This window comes from Hemicordylus capensis, chromosome 6 (assembly GCF_027244095.1).
Source record: "Hemicordylus capensis ecotype Gifberg chromosome 6, rHemCap1.1.pri, whole genome shotgun sequence".
Lineage (NCBI taxonomy): Eukaryota > Metazoa > Chordata > Lepidosauria > Squamata > Cordylidae > Hemicordylus > Hemicordylus capensis.
Window position 1 is genome coordinate 69741149 of NC_069662.1, and position 22806 is coordinate 69763954.

Here is a 22806-nt window from a genome sequence, read left to right on the forward strand (position 1 = left end):
TGTAGATAAAATAATTAAATTAAAATGCTCTCAGTAAATTGGGTTTCCCCCAGTGAATCGGGGAGACATTTCTTTGTTGCCATTACAATGGCAAACTAGAAACTCTGGGCTGGTTTTCACAATTGCTTTTCCATAACCTTCAAACCTTGCTTTGTGGTTTGCCAGCACAGCCCAATTCTGGCTCTCACAGATCTTTGACAGGATTGCAGGTACACATACAAGGTGTCTTGCAGCATTCCCACTCTAAACCTGGTCTCCTGCGGACTGAAATGGTTGCAAAACCATAATTCCTCATAGTGGGCTGGTTTATACAATTCTAATGAGAGTAGGAGACGGGTCCTACCCAGGTTTGGGAGCTGTGTGCGCTCCTGTTTCCCTTCATAACTAAAGACATGTCAGAAAAATGTTTTGCAAAAGCAGATGTCTTCTTCAGATCCCTTCCTAGATCTGGTGCTCAGGTCTGAAAAACGGAAGGCTGTTCAGGTGCTAGAAATGCAGCTCTGGATTCCACCCCACAAATTTTGTTTGAGAAGGAAATGGAGTAGGGGGGACTGCCCCTCGGCCATGGGCCCCACCCGGGTGCAGCCTCCCCCCAGGGAACCCTCCCCCCCAACTGCTACCTGATGCTACACCTGTCTCCTTCCCTGTTGTGACTTGGCCCCAGAGGCGTAGCTAGGGCAAATAGCGCCTAGGGCAAGCACTGAAATTGCTCCCCAGCCACCCCGCAAATATCTGACACTCCTCTTTCAGATTACTTCACCATAATATCACCTCAAAAATAAAAGTCAAGCTTGTTCATCTTTGAATTAACAAATGATGGCACTAACTGAACATTAAAACTGCACCTTACATGCTTTCACTGATGCAAATTGCTGAGGCAGCACAGATACAGCCTTCTTCAGAAAGCAGGAATCACCACACCTATCAGCTATTCAGAGAGGGACTGGAGACTGGATGGAGTCCTTACATTCCCTGATCAGCATGTTCATTGCATTCCAAATCCAGCAGTGTGTATTAGCAACCCCCCTGCCCTCCCCCCCCCGCCAGCTGCTATCTGCCACCAAGCAGCACCATTCACATTTTTTCTATCCCGCTCTACCTCCAAAGAGCCCAGAGCAGTGTACATACTTCAGTTTCTCCTCAAAGCAACCCTGTGGAGTAGGTTAGGCTGAGAGAGAAGTGAATGGCCCAGAGTCACCCAGCACGTCTCATGGCTGAATGGGGACTTGAACTCGCGTCTCCCCAGTCCTGGTCCAGCACTCTAACCACTATCAAGGCAGTGTGCGCACACCTGCATTCAGAGTGGGGCGTTACAGCCCCAGTGTCTCCTCCAAAACACAAGTCAGCGTACATGCACATACAGCTACAACATGCAATAAAACAAACAAAAACCCCACTCCATCTTCAGAGTAAGATACACAAAATGAGCAGGCAGGGCTATCGCTGGGGAATCTCAAGGTTAGGGCAAGGAAGAGAGAGAAACTAATACATTAATTCATAAGGGGTACACTTAGGAACAATTCTGGAATGTTAATCAAACTGTCCCCTCCTTTCCCCTTCCTATCAATCAGAGCAAACAGCATAGGAAGAGAGATTTTGTTCATCCATGTGCCCATTTTTTAAAATTTATATTTACACTTATATCCCGCTCTTCTTCCAAGGAGCTCAGAGTGGTGTACATCCGCCTCATTGAAGCGGTCTCTGCATATTAAGCTTTTTCAGGTTTCTTTTGGTGACTGCATTGTTTATGCACCTTAATACAAGTCTGTTTCTACATTGGTGTGCATGCCTGGCAGTAAATGAAAAACTTATTGTAAATTCTAGAAAGTGTCTTCAACTTTCAGATGTAGAACAACCTTTTCCACTTACATTTACAATTACAACCCTTTTTCAATTACACATGATTTACTGCACATTTTAATAGTCAACTCTGTTAAAAGACAAGACTTAAATCACAAATTCCATTTTTAACAAACTAAAAATGCTAACGTTAGCTTCCAGCATATTTCCTTTTTATGACCTTTATATTTAAATATATTTATTCTTCTCAACTTAACCATATTTTGATTTTGCATTTATTTTCATAAACATGCACCACCACAGGCTACTGCCAATTACTGAATAAGCCTCCCCTCCTTGATTGAATGGGGGCTGCCTTAATAAAGCACATAAAGGAATGAAGTTGCAGACAAGGTGCAGAACCCCAGAAAGCCATCTGTAGTCCATATGCCCCCCTCAGGGGCGTAACTACTATTAGGCAAGGGTAGGCAGCTGCCTGGGGGCCCCCACGCCTCGAGGGGCGCCCCAGAGGCAAGTCACATGACTATCTATTGTGAAGTGTGTGTGTGTGTGTGTGTATCAGTGAGGGGCCCATTTCAAAATGTTATCTCTGGGCCCACTCCAGCCTTCTTACGCCCCTGGCCCCCCTCATGGTTTTACCTTGTAGGAGAAGCCTTAGTCCTTTCTAATTGCCTCATAGAACTGGTGGAGTGGTAAACTACCCACTCAACACCCCCTGGAGTGTTGGGGCACATGTACCCCAACCTTAGACTCAGAGGTACCAACCCAAAAGTCTATGGAATTCAGGCCTGTGTCTGATTTCATTTTATATTAAGAGTTCAATTAAATGCCTGAACTTGAGGTGAACATGATGCCCAGATCTCATGACTGCCAGGTAAATGATTTGTAAAGGCAGGGGTAATCTAGCATTGGTTATCAGTGTTTGTGGAACTCACAAGAGACTCAATGGGTCAGGCTTAATGACCAGTCTCACACTGCTGAAATTATCCCTTTTCCTCACTGACAGGATGCTTCTGCCTCAGTCAAATGTATTGATTAACTCGTCTCACACATGTACCCCTTTTTATGTTACTTTAAATATTCTCTTGTTATAATGACACACTAGATAGAGGTACACAAGAAATAATGTCATTGCTGTCTCACACAAATAGAACTAATTCTCTCACTAACTCCTGACCTTTAACACCTTTTGGGATCAGGCTAGCAAATCTGGGACAAGAGAAGGGGCCCATTTGCAACTCAGAGATGCAGATTTGCTTTGGGCAATGTCCCCTCCTCAAGATAGCAGCTAACAGAAGATGAGCTTGAATGTGCAGAACCCCAGAAAGCCATCCATATTCTCCCATCATGATTTTACCGTGTAGGAGAAGCCTTAGCCCTTTCTAATTGCCTCATAGATCTTGTGGAATGGTAAACTACCCACTCAACACCCCCTGGAGAAAGCAGAACACAGTGCTACAATCCAAAAGGAAAAAAGAAAGCGTTGCAGAGCATCTATAAGTGTCAACAGTTGCACGCTGAGAACGGTTAGTTGCACTAACAGCACTACAGTGGAACAGTGAGGCAAATCAACATTATGCAATAGATGCAGGTACCAGTCCCCAGTCACCTCAACTGTTTTGCTTTTTAATTAAAATCAGCTAGTGAAAAACTATACATCTGAGCAAAGGGACAAAAAGCAAAGGATCATGATATTTCCCCCCAGCAGTTATTTTTTTCCTCCTTAATGTTGCCCTCTCAAGGCTCCTTTTCCATCCATGTGAGAAAAAAGCAGCCAGAGGTAAAAAAAAAAACACTCCACCCATCTCTCTGCTGAAACTCGCAACTGCCAGTGGCCATATGTAATTCGAATCACAACCACCCACACCCAAGAAAGTATTACATGTGTCTGTTGTAGAAGGCACATCTTAGCCCTGAGACAGCTTCTACAGCTAATCTGTGGAATGAAGATGAAAAAAGCCCTCTAGCATGTCACCATCAACTGTTGACTGTCTGGACACACACAGCATAAAACCCAGTGCAGACAACTTAATACAGTTTTATAATACATCACTAAAGATGAACCATGACCACTACTGGCATAAGAGTTATGCCTTCTACAAAATAATTCAAAGCAATTTATTTTTGCAAATCCCTATTCCACGAAAGCAGACAGCAAAGCCATTACTCATGAGCTGCTGGAAGGGCAAACCAGCACAGCTAAGGACCTACCCTCTTCCGCACCCCTCCCCTCTAACCCCCTCCAACAACTGAGCACAGAGAAAAGCCCACCCAAAGAAAGGAAGATTGGATTTGAGCTGGATGGGGAGAGGGGTTGCCTGCAAAATTTTGTTTACTGAATAAGGAGCACACCTTGGAGTGAAGAGGTGATTTCACGCAGCAAGCCTACCCTGAAATGTGACTGAAGAGCTCCCTCCGGCTCTTTAGAGCTCTAGGCCACGCCCTTTTGCATGTGAAGTATCACATGATGACATCACATGCAAAGGGGTGTGGCCTTGAGCTCTAAAGAACTGAAGCGAGCTCTTCAGTCTCATTTCAGGGCAGGCTTGCTGCCTGCAAGCATCTATTTTCCCTTTCTCTTCCTCTCTGGAGGGAGAGAAAGGGGAATAGACGCTTTCAGGCTGCAAATGCTTCCTGAAAATAGTTGGAAAGTCAGTGCTCAGGCAGGCTCTCCGCTGGGACTCAGATCTCTGTTGTGCGACTTATGCAGACACATAATCAGGGTGGGGCAGGCAGGGCACGTGCCCTAGGTGCCAGTTGCAGGGGGCGCCAAGTGCCTGCCATGCCCCACCCCCAACCACCACAGTTATGTTTTTTTTCCCCCAGGGTTGGTAAAAGGTTGTGCAAATTAGCTACCTTTAAAAAAATGTATCTGACAATCCTACTTTGTACTAGGCTGTCTTACAGACCAGCTCTAATATGACGAGGTTAATGAAAGGAAGAAGCAGGTCCAGATTACTCTACATTTCCTTACCCCATGTACAGACGGAGGTGCAGGCAGAGGTGCAGATGGAGGTACGCAGGGGCGTAACCACTTTAGGGCAGGCAGGGCACGTGCCCTAGGCGCCGTGGAGCAGGGGCGCAAAAGTGCCTGTCAGCCCCGCCCCCCACCCAAAACAAAACTGCCACAATTTTTTTAAAATTTTTATTATTATTATTATTTTCCCCTGCCACAAAGTCGTCCCAGCCAGCCTACCAGGGAGGACGGTGTTCCGTTCATAGAGCTGCGGCCGCAGGCCTGCACCCCACCCAGTTGCTGCTGTGCTGAATGCTCTCTGCTCTGCCTCAGCGCGCCGCCGCTGCGTGTACCAAACCCCGCCCCTCGCACAGGCTGAGCCTGAGGCACGTCGTCCACGAGTGAGTCCGAGTCCTCGTGAGATCTCTGGGTGGGCCTCGCGTTTGGGAAGCATCGCGGGGCCAAACAGCAGGCCTCAGCGTTGCTCTGAGATATCTGCCATGAGGGGAGGACATACACACACCCACACTCATCCCCGGGGCGTGTGGTGGCGTTGTTAAAAGTAATGGCAGTGATATTGCGAGGAGGAGGTGGGAGCAGGAGGCAGTGGCAGCAAGCCGCCCCACAAGGGAGCTTGGTGGCGGCGGGCCCTGGCAGAGAGGGAGCAGCTGAAAATGGCAGGGAGCCCGGCGGGCAGCAAAAGCGAGAAAAGTAACGGCAGTGGTGTGGGGAGGAGGAGGAGGCGGCAGCAAAAGCAGCCCCACAAGGGAGCTCGGCGGCAGCGGCAGGTTCTGACAGAGAGGGAGCAGGCAAAAATGGCAGGGAGCCTGGCCAGGAGCAAAAGCGTTGCCAGGGGACGGGGACTGCCTTTTGGTATGAGAAGCACGTTGATTTAAAGCACAGCAGAGTGGGGTGTGGGGAAGAACTTTTTTCCGCACAAGCAGTTGAAGGGTGTAATGTTTGCGCCTCTCCATCCCACCCCCGCAACAGCAAGAGTAAACCAGCTTTAAAGGGCAGCTGGGCGGGAGAAGTTCCTGGAGAAGGCTGATTCCATTGCTAAAGATATTGCTTTCGCTTTCTTCTCTGCACAGGAATCTCGCCGTCCACGATCCTTCCCCTAAAGCCCCCGCCATCCCCCACCCTGTATTTTATATGGTTCTCCTAGAACTGTGTGTCCTTCAAAAACAACCCCACCCTTTCCCTGCCACCTCCTTTCCCAGGGCTGGGGTTTTTGTTTAATTCAAGCGCTTGGATTCTGCAAGTCACGGCAGCTCTCCCTCCCTCCCTCCCTCCCTCCCTCCCCAGATAGCTACAGGAGATAAGTGGGTGGGAAGGAGGCTGAATTGTGCCTAAACTGGGGGCAGGAAGGAAAAACTGCAGCCAAAATCAAACCCTGAGCAATCAAGGGATAGTGCCATTTCCTCCGCCAAGAATCGTGCTGCTTGTCTTCCCTTTTGTATGCCTCCCACCTCCTCCTCTTCTTTACCAGCAACTAAAGAGCGCTGGCCCCCTCTCCAGGTAGCTCATCAAAAAATGGGGGGGACAGACGAACAGATTGTCCATCGCTGCCTCGCTTGGACGCCACACATGCTCCTTATCCAGATTGCAAAGTATTGTTAAGCACACCGGGAGCGAGTAGTAAGAACATAACAGATAGCTTTTTGCAAAGGGGTCTCACCTTCAGACCCTACCCCTTTTATTTATCCTATAATAAAGATAACTTAATTGCCAGAGAGCTGGTCCTTCTTTGCGCAAACTTTAAAAGTTTTTAAAAACACACAAGAGAGTGAGAACAAAATAAATAAAAGCAGTGTACCTTTAAGAGGAAAAAGAAAGCCGGAAGTAGCTCGAACGCGGCAAGAGACGTCTCTCACACAGTTTAGTGGATCGATGATTGAAGAGAGCTTGGAAGGAGATTGTTGAGGTATTGTGTTTTTGGGCAAGGTCACTTATATGCTCATTTGGTATCTAGTGCTGTTGGGAGGGAATTAGTGGTGGTTGTTTTTCAAGGAACTACCAAATTTAAGGGGAGCTCCTTTACTCTCCTCTAGATAGAACTACTGGTGCATTGGCAACTTCGTTAGCTTTACATTGCCATGCCTGTGGAAATTGTCCAAAGATAAGCTGAGGCTGCAATCCTAAACACACTTACTAGAGAGTAAGGCTCAGTGGGACTTACTTCTGAGTAAACATGCTTAGGATTGCACTGTGAATGATTTGTGCATTTCCTCCTTTTGTGGGTAGTGGTGCAAGTGCATAACTATTATGTTGTGATGTTTTAGGTTCCTTCCTGTAGGATGCTTTTGGATGCTTTACCGTGTGTGTAAAGATAAAAAAAGTACAAAAGTGGATGTGTTTCAGGGCCAGCAGGTACAATATGAAGCATTTGCTAAATTCATTTAATGGGATGGTGAGGATGTGTGTTAGCAATTGCTAACTTAAATGTCACACTCCTTGGTAATGTCACAACTTAACAATGAATGTTCACTTGCAATCCTTTTCCTGCTTCTAATCATTCTTCCTATATTAAGCATGTTAGTGTAATTTAGATTAAAAGAGGCTGTGCCTCCTGCCAAAAGATTGTCATTTGGATACTTCTGTTGCAAGGAAGGTGCTAATGCACCTCATCATAATCACATTCATTTGCAGTGCACCAAGTATTTTTAATTAATATAAATCCGCCTTCCTGTTGGGCTTGCACAAGAGGCTAAACATATTCTTAATATTATTTGTCAAATGGCCCTTTTAATGTGATGGCTGCTGGGATCCAATATGATCTGCACACATTGGAATCAAACATCCACTGTTGTGTGCTAAAATTGCTAATAGGTTCAGATTTCTCAAAGTACAGAATTCCTGAGAACCTTTTAATGTATACATTCAGAGTTTTGTTCCCCACCCCCTTTCTCTATGTGAAAATAACTCCAAAGGAGAACCCACAGTCAAGAGCCAATTACTCCTAGTGTACTTCTAGAGTAGTGTGAATGATAGAGCTTCTGCAACTCTGTGAGTGAGAGAGAGAGAGAGAGAGAGAGAGAGAGAGAGAGAGAGAGAGAGAGAGAGAGAGAGAGAGAGAGGTGTGAAACAGGGGCGCAATTTCAGTGCTTGCCCTAGGTGCTATTTTCCCTAGATATGCCTCTGGAGGTACGGATTGATGTACGGATGGAGGTGAGGATGGAGGAGCGGCTGGAGTTACGTATGGAGGTACAGATGGAGGTGCAGACATATTGAACCAGGATCTGACAGCGGGAGACCAGTGAGTCCTTTCTCTGTGGCTCCAAGCATCTAACATTCAGCCCAGCTATCTCTGGCTATCTTCAGTCTACCCGCCCATGAGGAACCTGTCCAACCTTGGTCTAAGCACCTGACGGGAGAGGAGAGCTGGTCTTCTGGTAGCAAGCATGACTTGTCTTCATAGCTAAGCAGGGTCTGCCCTGGTTGCATCTGAATGGGAGACTAGAAGTGTAAAGCACTGTAAGGTATTCCCCTCCGGGGATGAAGCCGCTCTGGGAAGAGCATAAGGTTTCAAGTTCCCTCCCTGGCTTCTCCAAGATAGGGCTGAGAGAGACTCCTGCCTGTAACCTTGGAGAAGCCACTGCCAGTCTGTGAAGACAATACTGAGATAGATAGACCAATGGTCTGACTCAGTATATGGCAGTTTCCTATGTTTCCTATGTTTCCTATAAACATACAGGTAGCCCATTGAATTTAAAAGTCCATGCATTGAAATGAGAGAGAATGCTCATTCCCTATTCACTCCTCCCAACTCATGAAGCTAAGATGTTCCAGAGCTGAGCTTGCTAGATCATAGCAACATGAGGCTCATCTGCGAATGATGAGATGAGGCTTAATTTACCTGGATGAGACCTTTCAGTTCCTCTTCTGTTAAACAGTCAATGGGGTCTTCCTGGGGAGAGCTATACTCCACTGCTACTTTCCCATTCTCTGAAACAGACAAGTTAACAAGGCCAAGTTTTAACAAATGAATAATTAGAAGTAAAATCCTTTTGTCTATTATTTTGTGACATTCCTCACCTTTATTAAAGGTTTGGAATGAAATGATGATTTTAATGTTAGTCTTTCTAAAGAGTCCATAACAGCTATTTGGTGTTCTACATGCAGCAAAAAGAAGACACGCGCCCTGATCTCAGGCTTACAATCCAGAGTCCAACTAGACAGGACACAAGAGATCTGGCAGCAGGAACTCCTATATCACATCTGGCTTGGCCCTCGGGAAGGCTAGGCACACAAGGGAAGGGGAGTAGAGGAGGGCAAAGGCAAATGTGCAACATCCATTACAAAATGTTGGTGTAGAAAAGAGTTTTTATTAGGAAGAAGGGCAGTCAGGAGGGCAGGAGTTTGAATAATAGGGTAGAACACAAGTTGATGGGCAGAGTCCTAGGAACATAGGGAGCTGCCTCTACCCGACCATTCTCCATCTAGCTCAGTATTTTCTACACTGACTTGCAGCCACTTTCCAAGGTTCCAGGCAGGAGTCTTTCCCAACTCTACCTGGAGATGCCAGGGATTCAACTTGAGAACTTGTACGTTTAAATTCTTCCTTTAAATGGGAAAGCATTTCTACATGCCAGCAGATGCTCTGTAGAGACGTAGACAGATGATCTACCACAGGACTACAGCCCCAACCCAAAGGGGAGTATTTGACCCTTACTAGGAAGCTGCCATATACTGGGTCAGACCATTGGTCTATCTAGCTCATTGTTGTCTTCGCAGTCTGGCAGCCTGCAGGCAGGAATCTCTCTCAGACCTATCTTGGAGAAGCCAGGGAGGGAACTGGGAACCTTCTGCTCTTCCCAGAGCGGCTCCATCCCCTGAGGGGAATATTTTACAGTGCTCACACTTCTAGTCTCCCATCCATATGCAAACAGGGTGGACCCTGCTTAGCTAAGGGGACAAGTCATGCTTGCTATCGGTTCAGCTCTCATAATGCTCACTCATCCAAATACAAACCAAGGTCAACCCTGCTTAGCAAACAGGACCATTCATGCATGCTACCACAGGACCAGCTTTCTACCCCAAAGAGTTGGGACATGGGGGATTTTATGGAGACTGAAGGTATCAGATGAGTGAAGAGAGCATGGAGGGAGAACAAGCAACTGAAGGCATCTGAAAGTCAAGTCAATGGAAGAAGTTTGGTATCATCTGCAAATCTGGTCACCTCATTGTTTACCCCTACTTCTAGATCATTTATGAATCAATTAAAAAGCCCCAGTCCCAGTACAGATCCCCAGGGGACCCCACTTCTTACTTCCCTCCATTGTGAAAACTCTCCATTTATACTTACCCTGTTTCCCATCCATCAACCAGTTAGCAATCCACAGATCTACTTGTCCCCTTATCCCATGACTGCTAAGATTTTTCAAGAGTCTTTGATGGGGAGCTTTGTCAAAAGCTTTTTGGAAGTCCAGGTATACTATGTCAACTGGACACTCTCAAAGAATTCCAAAAGGTTTGTGAGGCAAGATTTCCCTTTGCAGAAGCCATGCTGGTTCTCTCCAAACTGGGCCTCTTCTTCTATGTGCTTTACAATTTGATCCTTGAGGATGCTTTCCATCGAATTGCCTGGAACGGATGTTAAGCTAACCAGCCTGTAATTGCCAGGATCACCCTTGGATCCCTTTGTGAAAATCGGTGTTACGTTGGCGACTTTCCAATCCTCCGGTACAGAGCCCGATTGCTGGGATAAGTTATATATGTTAGCAAGGAGGTGGGCAATTTCACATTTGAGTTCTTTGAGGACTCTTGGATGGATGCCATCCAGCCCTGGCAATTTGTTCGTTTTTTGTTTTTCCAGTCAGTTTAGAACATCATCTCTTGTCACTTCTATCTGACTCAGTTCTTTTGCCTCCATCCCCGAAAAGCCTGGTTCAAGAACAGCTATATGCTCAGTATCCTCTGCCATGAAGACGGACGCAAAGAACTCATTGAGCTTCTCTGAAACCTCCATATCCTCCTTAATAATCCCTCTCACTCCCTCATTGTCTAATGGGCCAACCGCCTCCCTGGCAGGTTTCCCGCTTCTGAGATATTGAAAGACATTTTTCCTATCCCCCTTGATACTTCTAGCTAAATGTTCCTCAAACTCTCTTTTTGCCTCCCTTATTGTCACCTTGCATCTCTTTTGCCAGAGTTTGTGTTCCTTTCTGTCCTCTTCGTTTAGACAGGCCTTCCAATTTCAAAAGGAAGTCTTCTTCCCTTTGATGGCTTCCTTGACGGTACCTGTTAGCCATGCTGGCATCCTCCTGGACATACTCCTCATTTGGGAGAAGTTTCCTCTTCTGAAATGCAAAATGTCTGTGTTAGACTTCCTTGGTGATTCTCTCCCGGCACATAGGCTGAATTTGATGGCACTATGGTCACTGTTCCCTAAAGGATCGATGACACTGACATCACACACCAGGTGCTGCGTGCCACTCAGGATTAAGTCCAAGGTCGCCTTCTCTCTGATTGGTTTCAAGACCAACTGTTCTAGGGCACAGTCATTGAGTGTATCTAGAAATTTGACCTCTCTGTCATTACCTGACTGAATTTAGCCAATCTATGTGTGGGTAATTGAAGTCACCCTTTATTACAGCCCCGCCTCTCCTTGACGCCCCCCGGATTTCCTCCAGCAACTCCCAGTCACTGTCAGCATTTTGATCCGGAGGGCAATAGCATGTCCCCAGTAGCACGTTTCTTTTCAGGCCTTGTATTGTCACCCACAGGGTTTTTGTGGAGGACTCCAGTCCACCTCGGGTTTCTAGCTTGTTAGATTCTATCCCTAACATACAGTGCTACTCCACCTCCAAGGCATCCCTCCCTGTCCTTTCTATGGAGGACGGGATGGCATTTGCCGAACCAGATACTGCCCAGCTCCCGTCAGCATCATGCTGTGTGATGTACGCAACCTTCACACCAGGCAGGCAAGTCACCGTGCAGTCAACACGTGGTCAAAAACCCATCTATCTATCCCTCTAATGATTGACTCACCCACTACAAAGAGGCCCCCGCCCCGCAGGAGTATCCCCTGTGCGAAAGGATATGAGTTCATGTTCCAATGAAGGGGGTCCCTCCTAAAGGAGCATTTCCCTCTTCCTCAGACCAATGTCTTCCTTGCCAGAGACCTTCATTCTCCCTGACAGCAGAGGAGCTATCAGCCCTGGAGTGGGATGCCTCTACCGCGTCCCTGAAGGTCTCGTCCGCATGCCTCTCTGTCTCTCGGAGCTTCTCCAGATTCACCACCTTGGTCTCAAGGGAACAAATTTGTTCCCTGAGAGCCAGGAGCTCATTGCACCGAGCACACACCCATGACTTCGGCCCATGGGGCAAATAGTCATACATGTGGCACTCTGTGCAATACACTGGAAAGTGCCCCCTCCCCTGCTGACCTTCTGTCTCCATACCGCTTTTGTTGGCTGTTTGCAGTGTTTAGAGATAGTTTATTAGGATAGGTCTCAGCAGTACTAGTGGTCAGCTATTTAACTGTCCAAACAGCCTTTCTCAAGAATATGATGGAGGGATTCGTACTTACATTCTCTTCTCCTCTGCGCTCCTTGTGATCACAGGAGCTTGTTCTTTTTTGGGGGGGCGTATACTTTTTATTCAATTTTCACAACACCAAAAGACAAACACAAATAGTACAAACACTCACAAACACACACAATAAGGACTTCCATCTCATCCTTGGAACAAGTGTTGTTAACAATAACCGGATCTTGCCTATAGGTTAATCATTCTCTCCCCAATAGTTCATATAATGATATCTTTAATTGTTATCAACACGTCTGCATTGGCCCAAATCACATCTATTCTCATATGCGTTTTATGTCTATCTAAAAAGAAAGTATACTCCCTCGCATCTAAGTTTTGATTCTCCATATGTCATGTAAACCAAAGTGCTCAACCATATTGAAGAAAAACTCTTGGTGATTTCCCATCATTTCCCCTCAAATCTATTGTATCTCTATCACCCTGCGTTGAGACAATTCCATTAAAGTCTCCCATTAATATAATCTGTTGCCAATCTTATCTCTGTTAGTTGTTTTTCCAATTTTCTTTAGAATTCTGCTTTTGCCTCATTGGGGGCATACATGCCCACTACTATGTACTTTGGATATCCAACCTTCATTTCTACCACCAATACTCTTCCATAATCATCTTTATATAACAATTTTGGCTCTAAAAGGTCTTTTGTATAAGAGACTACGCCCCTTCTTTTTCTTAATATCTAGGGTTTCGAATTGCTAACCTAGTGCTTTATTTTGTAAATACTTTCTATCTCTCCTTCTTATATGCACTTCATCAAATCCAGTTTTCTTTTTCTCAAATCGTGAAATATTTTTGGTGTTTTGTTTTTATGTTTAAACCATTTACATTTAAAGAAAAAAGTTTTAATTCCATACTATTTGTTTATATTGCTAATTCCTCCCTTATTTAATGCCTTATGTCTTTTGGACGTCCTCTGAGATCTGAAGATCATTCCTATTCCTACGAAGAAATTGTTTTACTTTTAGGTCTTCGGTTAGTCTATGTTTCTTATCTTTAAAAGTAAAGACAACCCCTTGAGGGAACTCCCATCTAAAGGGGATTTTGTTTTGTTTTAAAATATCAGTCAAATCTTTGTAATCTTTTCGTTTCATAAGAAATCTCCTTGGGATTTCGTTCATCACCATTATAATTTGACCGTTAATTTTCCATTTATCTTGAAAATGGGCTTGTATAATACGATCTCGAGTAGATTTGGAATTGAGTTGGATTATGGAGTCTCTGGACACTTTATGGGAGACTGCAAAAGCGTTATTTACTCTGTAGGTAGGCATCTTCAACCAGTCCTTCTATGTTAGATATATCCACCTGCAAAATGCCAACGTCCTGTTTGCTATCCCTGTTCACTATGCTCTGTTCGCTATGTTCTTGGGCCTTCACCTCTTATGTCGGGAGTAGGCTTCCAACTGAGACACAGGATGTGGGTCAAAGAAATGTCAAAGGAATGTGGGGTCTCTTACAGCCCTAGCTGACTGTGCCCCCTCCAGGTAGGGACAAACAAAAACACTGGACAAGTGCTAGCTCTGGCAAATCACACACACACATACACACACACACACTAATTCCTTAAATAGAAACCAGCCCCTCAAAATCTCCCCTCCACCTGTTAGTTGGTTTGAAGGGGGGAAGGCTAGTTGTTCTGTTTAGAAAAGCCTGCTCACCTCCTCAAGCTGTGTCTGCTCCTCACAGAGTAGGCTTCTGACTTTTTGTTGCCACTGCTTCTCTTGCTCCAGTAGCTGGATCTGTTTCCTTCTTGTTCTCTTCTTCCTATGCACAAGTCTCCCCTGCTGATGGGGTTGGGGGTAGAGAACCAGCTACTGTAGCTAGCAAAGCAGAAGCAATGAGGAGAGGCCACCACTCTATGCTAGAAGCACCATTTTCTTTGTCTCCACTGCTGACTTGCAGTTTCATACAGTGACATGCCCAGAAGAGCCAGCAGAGTGTAGTGTTTAGAGTGTTGGACTAGGACCAGGAAGACCCGAGTTTGAATCCCCTTTCCACCATGAAACTCACTGGGTGACTCTGGGCCGTTCATATATCTCTCAGCCTAAACTACCTCACAGGGTTGTCGTGAGGATAAAAAAAAGGCATGTACACCACGCTGAGCTGCTTGGAGGAGGAGCGGGATCTAAATGTCAAAAACAATTAAAATAGATTAAATAAATTTTCAAAAGATAAGGCAGCTGGGCAATGGAGAGGAGGTCAAGACCACTGTCTGCATCAGGAGCGGGGCCAGGATAAAGGGGAGGACACCTAAAAGGAGGGTGACAGAGTGTAGAGGAGCTGGTGGGAGGCGGTGGTAGCAGGCAGGTGAGACTACACCTGCAGGGGGGCAGGGTGCCTACACTTGCCATCCTAGGGCATAAGTGCCGCCTGAGACTGTCACCTCACCTTGCCTCATGGGGGAGCCATCTCATCTGGATGAAGAATGCCTTAGCCCACTCTTTGCTGCCCTTGACCTTCGTCACTATGCATTTCTGGATGGCGAGTCTCCTCCTCCACAATTCCCACCATCGTTGGAGAAGATCCCAAGCTTTAAAGCCAGTAACTTGTGTCTCTGCTCTTCCACCTAGGACTCAGAAAATGGTCTGGGAGAAACTCAGCTAAGCAGGTGAGGATCTGATCCGTCCTGTGGATGGAAACCACTTGGAACCCCAGGTAAGAGTGGGATAGAAGCAGGATTTTTAGAATGTGTTTTTATTTTTAAAAGCAAAAGGCCTTGCCTAGAACAACAAGCAGGATCTTTTGAAATGCATCCAAGAGTGCTTGATGTGCTGCAAGCTTCTGGGCTCTCTTGGCGGCCATAAGAAACTCTGAAAGACAATATCTTTCTGTTAAAAGAAAAAGAGATTGGTTTGAGATATACAGGTGAAACTCGAAAAATTAGAATATCGTGCAAAAGTTCATTAATTTCAGTAATGCAAATAATGAACTTTTGCACGATATTCTAATTTTTCGAGTTTCACCTGTATAGGTATGTCTTAGTTTTAGTTGAGTTGAGTTTATTACTGTCAATGCATATAAAGATAGCTGTTATCCAACATCCTAACCGAGCCAAGAATCTAGAAGACTGGACAGGAAGATCTAGGCATGTCAATTTGTTGCTGAAAATGATTGAGCTAATAATCAATGCTAGCTGGGTGAATGTCTAAAGAATGCTGTATCTTGGGCCTGAGAATCAATGGGACTGTTCTCATGACCAGCCTAACGCGGGCAAGGGCAGCCCAGCTGATGTTAGGGCAGGATCCCCGTGGATCCCGATGCTTCTCGCCTACTTAACCCAGAGGCGAATCTAGTGAAAATAGCCCCTAGGGCGAACACTGAAATTGCGCCCCCTGTCCAAACATCTGACACTCATCTTTCAGATAACTTTATCATAATATCAGCTCAAAAATGCAAGTCAAGCTCGTTAATCTTTTAATATTTCAAAAACTATTCAGCAGTGGATGTAGCCAGACCTAAAAATGCTAGAAAATTACAAATTTCAGTATGCTGGGGCTCATGAAATACCCAAATACTATGTGGAGGTGTACTTGGAAAACTAAACAGAAGTGCCTGTCTAATTCTCTACTATGCATTGTAGCATCACTATTACATAAGTTTTAAAATTAAATTGAGAATTGGACTTTTCCCAGATACTCTGAAAATAATTAAAGGATATGCAGAGTAAACTGTGTCACTGCTTGGAATATATTCTAGTATTTCAGAAAGACAGTTAAAATGAGAGAAAGAGAGCATGAAACTCCCAGTGGGCCTTAATACTAAGGATTTCACACTGATTCAAAGACAAACTCACCATTAATAGCCATATTGTTAAGACATCACATTTAACTCACTTATCACAAGAGCAAATGAATACAATCCTAACTCATAAGCTTCAGCTCAGTATTCACAAGCCATGATTCTCTGTACATAGTGCCAATTTGAATATGTGTACAGTGTCTTATATTATATTAATTTTTTTAAAAAAAAACTTTTTACCTGTAGCCCCTTCAGGGGGCTTTCTAAAGGCCATGGGGGCATGGTGGGTCTGCAAAGGTTTTCCCTACCCCGCTGGCGGTAGCCATTTTTAAAATTAATATTTTTTAAAAAATAATGCCCTCTGAAAACAAAATGGCCACCATGCATGCTCAAATGGCCTCTGCAAGGACTGGCATGGCCTAGAGCCTCACAGAGGCCATTTGAGCATGCACGGTGGCCATTTTGTTTTCGGCAGCAATTTTTTTTAAAAAAAAATTTTTTTACAAAATGGCGCCCCCCTTCAAGTGGCGCCCGGGGCACGTTCCCTGCCTGCCCTACCCTAGATATGCCCCTGACCCTTCAAACCAACCCGGCTGTTAGCTAAGATTTTGCAAGCGCACCCTTAACCTGGCTGCCGGTTATTGTGTGTCTCGTTGGGCTCAGCCCTAGGAGATACAGAATCTGACAGGCAAATCCCCCTTTGCATTGTGCATGTAGTGCATTGTGGGATATATATACACACACACACACACACACATTTGTGTTAAATAGCACAGATTCTTCAGACATTGGCTTCTGAGTGAAGACCTCAGATCCTCCTCTTTGTTCTCCTCCTCTTCAAAACTAGATATTTTCTGAAACTGTTCAAATTGGGATTTTGAGAGCAATAGAGGGAAAGGCAGAGCCAGCATGGTGTAGTGGTTAGAGTGCTGGACTAGAACCGGGGAGACCTGAGTTCAAATCCCCATTAAGCCATGAAACTAGCTGGGTGACTCTGGGCCAGTCACTTCTCTCTCAGCCTAACCTACTTCACAGGGCTGTTGTGAAAGAGAAACTCAAGTATGTAGTACACCGCTCTGGGCTCCTTGGAGGAAGAGCGGGATATAAGTGTAATAATAATAATAATAATAATAATAATAATAATAATAGAAGTCCCACTACTTCCATCCATCCCATGCTTCCTTTCCCACCCTCATCCCCCTCAAGGTACTCTGTGAGGCAGTTCACATGGCTCTGATTAGAACAGACATATGTTTCTTCCTGCCTGGGTAAACTGCTGGGTATGCGAGCAGGGTAGGAAGGCACTCTCTGGCTCAGCTCCTCTCCCCCAGAAATCACTTCTCTCTCTCCAGCCTTTCCCTTGCACACAATCCTAAAACAGGAGCATTGTGTGAACTGCCTTTATATCTCAACGTTTTGCAGGTCACCATGAGTGACTAGGAATGTTTCCGGCAACAATACTGTAGGCGAGCACAAAATGAGAGACTCCTCTCAACTCCTGAGTTCTCCACACACTGGGAATTGGGAGGGAGGAGGAGTCTGGCTTTGTGTCGGGCAAGCAGACATCCCTGGGGAGGAAGTTGGCAACTATGAAGAGCTGGCTACCAAAGCCACTCCACATCTGTAGACCCAGTACATTTACAGTGGACAGCTTCTTACATATTAGATCAAACTAGTTCATCACTTCTCCGAGGTAGTGAATTCCCAGACCATTTGGTTTTAGAAGTGATTAGCAATTGGCAGACTTCTGTCTACGCTCAGCACACAATAGCTACTGGTTTGCTCTCTCACCTACCCATGGAGGGAAGTCAGGACACTTAAATGAAGCATACCTGCAGACTTGGTATGAAAGCTTCTTCTCACTGAAATGACCGTGAAAACAGCAGGTCATCCTTACCGTGATGAGGCAACTAGACAAGCCATTGAAGCCAAGATAGTGATTGGTTACGTTTTGCCATTGGTAGCTGTGCAGACTTGCTGTGGAAAGGGCCTCTCTCTGGTACAGATGGAGACCTGGATATGAATTAAAAAAGAACTCTCTGTATATGGAACAGGGGTTCCCAACAGGGGGTACTAGTACCCCTAGTGGTACTTGAAGGGCTCCCGGGGGTATGCAGAGACCTCCTGCCACGCGATGTGTTCCTCATCTGAGGACTGCCGGCTGGAAGCCAACCTGTTCTCAGCGATGTATCTATTGTAGAAGGGGAGGGAGGAGGGTGAAGGCTCTCTCCCTGTGCTTCTGACTGGCTGGCTACGTGCAGAAGCTCAGCGTACTCCTTCCCTCATCCTGACCGACGGAATATGAGCGCCAAGTTTTAATGCTACAGTCATGAGGCAGGCTACTCCAGCCACAGACTTACATCCAGAGAAAGTTAGTCATCAGCAGTCTTCTTGAAATTAGTGGGACAAGTTGATTAATTTCAGTGGGAGTACTCTTGAGTAACTGAGTCTGGATGTAAGCCAGTGACTGGAGTAAGCTGTTTCATCACTGTAACTTTTAGATTTGTGTGTGCATAGATACACGATAAGCTGCGCTACACTGATGACACCACTCTGAGAGCTGAGAATGTGGCTCTAGTAATGAAAGTGAAGGAGCACAGTGAAAAAATGGGACTACAATTACATGTAAAGAAGAATAAACTAAAGACAAGAAAGGGGTACAGCAACCAGCCTCAGAATAGATACTGAAGACACTGAAGTGATGGATAGCTTCTCCCTTTTAGGATCGACTGTCAACAGTAAAGGATCCAGCAGTCAAGAAATACGCTGCAGACAAGCACTTGGTAGGGTTGCAATGAAGGCCTCAGAAAGGATATTTAGATGCCGTGAGGAGTCTACACCTAGAAAGATTAGAATCGTTTGGACAATGGTTTCCCCCATGGCATTCTATGGATGTGAAAGGCAGACTTTGAAGAAACAAGATAGAAAAAGCATTGACGCTTTTGAACTTTGGTGCGGGAGTAGACTCTTGAGGATACGATGGTCAGCCAGGAAAACAAACCAATGGATCATAGAACAAATCAATCCAGAATTTTCACTCGAGGCACAAATGACCAGACTCGAACTATCGTACTACAGACAGATTACGCGAAGACCCAGCTCCCTTGAGAAGGCCATAATTCTGGGGGAAGTTGAAGGAAAGAGAAGAGGACAGCCAGCAACAAGGTGAATGGACTCGATTATGACAGCAATGAATGCATCACTGAGAGACCTGAGCGATCACCCTGGAGAGAATCTATCTATGTGGTTGCTAAGAGCTGACACCGACTTGACGGCACTTAATCAATCAATCAATCCACACACACACACAATCTCTACTGGGTATCTGAATTGAAGGTCTGGTCTGTGAGCAGAAAGGGTATACTTGTTTTAAAAAAGGTTGGGAATCCTGTATTTGCACAGGATTTGCACAAACCTCTTCTCTCAGGGGTGGGGATGGAAGGTGAGCTTCAATCCTGCCTGGAACATGGCATGGATGTGGGTGTGCTTGGGCATGCATGATTGCTTGATTGGAGCTACTGGAGTGTGGCTCCATCTTGTGCTACAGAGGTCATATGAGGCATCACATCAAAGCTGTGTTTGGATCCAGCAGGCCAATCGCTCAGTATTTTGAAAGAAATTCAACGTCCTGAGACGTTTTTGTCTAAAAGAAGATCTATAGTCCCCAAGGCTGTAATGATGTTCTTGAAAGGTGTGTCTAGTACCTGGTGAAATCTCAGAAGTGTGGGTAGGAAACTGGGGGTGCTGAATAGTAGAGGCTGGCAGGGATGCTGGTGTTATTTCTGTTTTTAAGTACTTTTGTTTTGCATCTGAAGATTGGATTGTAGATTAAATTTTCTGTAATTTGAAATTGTAGACTAGGTAGAGAGGCAGGTGGCCAAATGATAAAGAGACCATTTTCATCATCTTAACACAAATATAAGAATTGCTTTGCTGGATTGCATAGATGCATCTAGTCCAGCATCCTGTTTCCAACAGTGGTCAGCCAGATGATTCATGAAAGCCCACAAGCAGGACATTAAGACCGCAGGCCTGCCCTGTTGTTTGTCCCCAGGACTTGCTATTCAGACTCATCCGGGGAGATATTACTCAATGGCTTTCACTCTTATACAGTTGGAGCTGTACCTGGGGCAGGCTGTGGCAGATGCAAAGGTGGCCTGGGTGTGCTTGTTGCTACCTCTCTACACGCATCCTCGAAGCTGCTTCCACCGCTCAAACAATATGCTATGGCAGTTTTGATTCATTTTGGCTGCTGCAGTCTGCTGAAAATTAACATCTATCTCTCTCCGATACGGAGGAAGCCTCAGGTCAGATCAATGTGGACTGAACTGGAAAACTACATAGCAGATCTCCTCCTCTCCATTCCTAATGCATTTGTGGTGATGGGTGGTGATTTAAACTAAGGGTGTGCAATTTGGATTTTCAGTGTTTCGATTAGGATCTGAACCGAAACACCCCTGTTCTGTTTTGTATCTGAATAGGGCCCATCCGATTCACCCCTGATTCAATTCGGATCTGAATTAACCCGAATCCAAATCGATTCGGATTAAAAAACAGGTCCTTGGGTCAAAAGAGTGGGGTGTGGTGGTAGTGCCCAATGGGTGGAGGCTACCACCCAAATTTCAGGGGGATTGGGCAGAGGGCTGATTTTTGGTGAATTTTTGAAGTTTTAGTGTCTTTGGGGCAGATTGGGGGCGGAAAGTGGGATCTGGGGCAGAAGAGTGGGGCGGGGCGGTAGTGCCCAATGGGTGGAGGCTATCACCCCAATTGCAGAGTGATTGGGCAGAGGGCTGATTTTTGGTGAATTTCTGAATTTTACGTGTTTTTAAGGTTTTTCCCCATTAGGTATAATGGAGGGTGTATCGCTTCACGTCGGGGGAAAGGGGTGGCCTAGAGAGGTGTGGGTTTGGTGGTAGTGCGGGGTCAGGGCAAGGAAGCTAGCTGAATTTTTTCAAAGGATTTGGGCAGAGGGCTGATTTTTGGTGAATTTCTGAAGTTTACACTTCTTTTAGGTTTTTCCTCATAAGGTGTAATGGAGTAGAGTCTATGATAGCAGATGAGAGTGGATTCATGGTGTGTCATTGAAAATCTCATTTGCTATCACAGAATGCACACTCAGAACGCCTCAGAAGCAACAAAACTCCAACAAATGAAATCACCAAAAATCAGCCTTCTGCCCAAATGGTAGCCTCCACCTATTGGACACTACCACCCCACCCCACTCTTCTGCCCCAGATCCCACTTTCTGCCCCCAATCTGCCCCATAGACACTAAAACTCTAAAAAAATCACCAAAAATCAGCCCTCTGCCCAATCACTCTGCAATTGGGGTGATAGCCTCCACCCATTGGGCACTACCACCCCACCCTTCTGCCCCAGATCCCACTTTCTGCCACCAAGACACACACCAACACTTCAGGAATTCACCAAAAAGGTTTCCATTCCAACAGTAAGCATGATGATGTCACGCAGATGCAGCAGTAGAGCAGAAGATGAGCTAGGCCCTAAGTCCAACAACAGTGTCCTGCCCTGACCCTCTTCCAAACTTTTTTTGTCCACCACAGTCAACAGAGAGGCACAGCAAAGAGCACGCATCCGTTGAGGAGGACGCAAAACAACATTCTGCAAGTGGAGCAGCAAGGCTTGGCATGTTGCCCCCTTCCAGCGCCCAGTGCCCACACAACTTTGAAGAGTGATGCATTGATGATGATGGCAGACAACAATGGCAGCACGCACGTTTTTGGCACATTTCTTTTCCGCAACCAGTGGCATGTGATCACTGTGCAATGCACAACTATGTAGAGGCAAGCAATCTTTGAATTAAAATGCTGACAACTCACAATATGACCCAATCTTCATTGGGGGTGGGGGGAATTCCCCCACACGCGCACAGACACAGTGAATTGCACCTGTCCTGTCCTTTCCCCCACCCCACCCCACACCATGAGAAGAGGTCTCTCCAAAAAAGCCAACTAGAAATGGCAGGCATTTTGGGATTGCATTCCAATGCATACTGCTTGGACTGGAGAGAAAGACTGTGCAGTCACATGACACTTTACTACTAGTATACCATATTATTTATTACCTGTGTGTGCGGGTGTGCTCGCTCTGCGAGAGGGCTAGTGGATTCAGGGCAGAAAAATAGGCTGTGTCACCTCAGGTTGCAATGTGTGCTCTCTCTGTCTGCGTGAGACAGACATTTGTGAGGGCTGCACCAGCATCAAGCTCATCATTGGCAACACAGCTTTTGGAGAGTGTTGGGGGGTGCGTGTGTGTATGTGCTGCTGCTTCAGTCACAGTACTCCTCATGGGCAGAAAAAACAAGCAAAACATATAAGCAATTAAAGTCTCAGACAGCAGCAGAGCAGACAATGTTACTGACAACTTAGTTAAGTAATCCAAGCCACATTTTTTAATTTGAACAGAGAAAAGCATGAAGAACACCAGCAAATCAAAATCAGAATCACATTACATTGAGAAATGCATCAGACAGACATTTAGAATTCAGCTTCAATTCAATTGTTCACAGTAGTTGGGAGGAAGCAATTGGCAGTTTGGGGACAAGCACAAGAAGCAGGCAAGCAAAGCTAGCAATTAGCAAACCCTCTCTGTGACAGTGTTCCCCCACCCACCCATATGTGTGTGTGTAAGAGAGATGTAATCCACACATATGAGCGCATGCCATTGCACACAGGTACTCTTTATACTATAGACTCCCAGGGATGTTCCTGACTGGGCCCCCCACACACGCAGCAGCAGCCTGTC

At 45.7% G+C, this 22806-nt stretch overlaps 1 long non-coding RNA gene across 1 annotated transcript; it reads left to right on the forward strand.

The window, feature by feature from the left end:
- The first annotated feature begins 6560 nt into the window (after nt 1-6560).
- Nucleotides 6561-21877, forward strand: LOC128331794 (uncharacterized). The gene is made up of 3 exons (XR_008310430.1): nt 6561-6680; nt 14875-14959; nt 21606-21877. It is a non-coding gene; the product is annotated as an uncharacterized LOC128331794 (long non-coding RNA).
- The last annotated feature ends 929 nt before the right edge of the window (nt 21878-22806 follow it).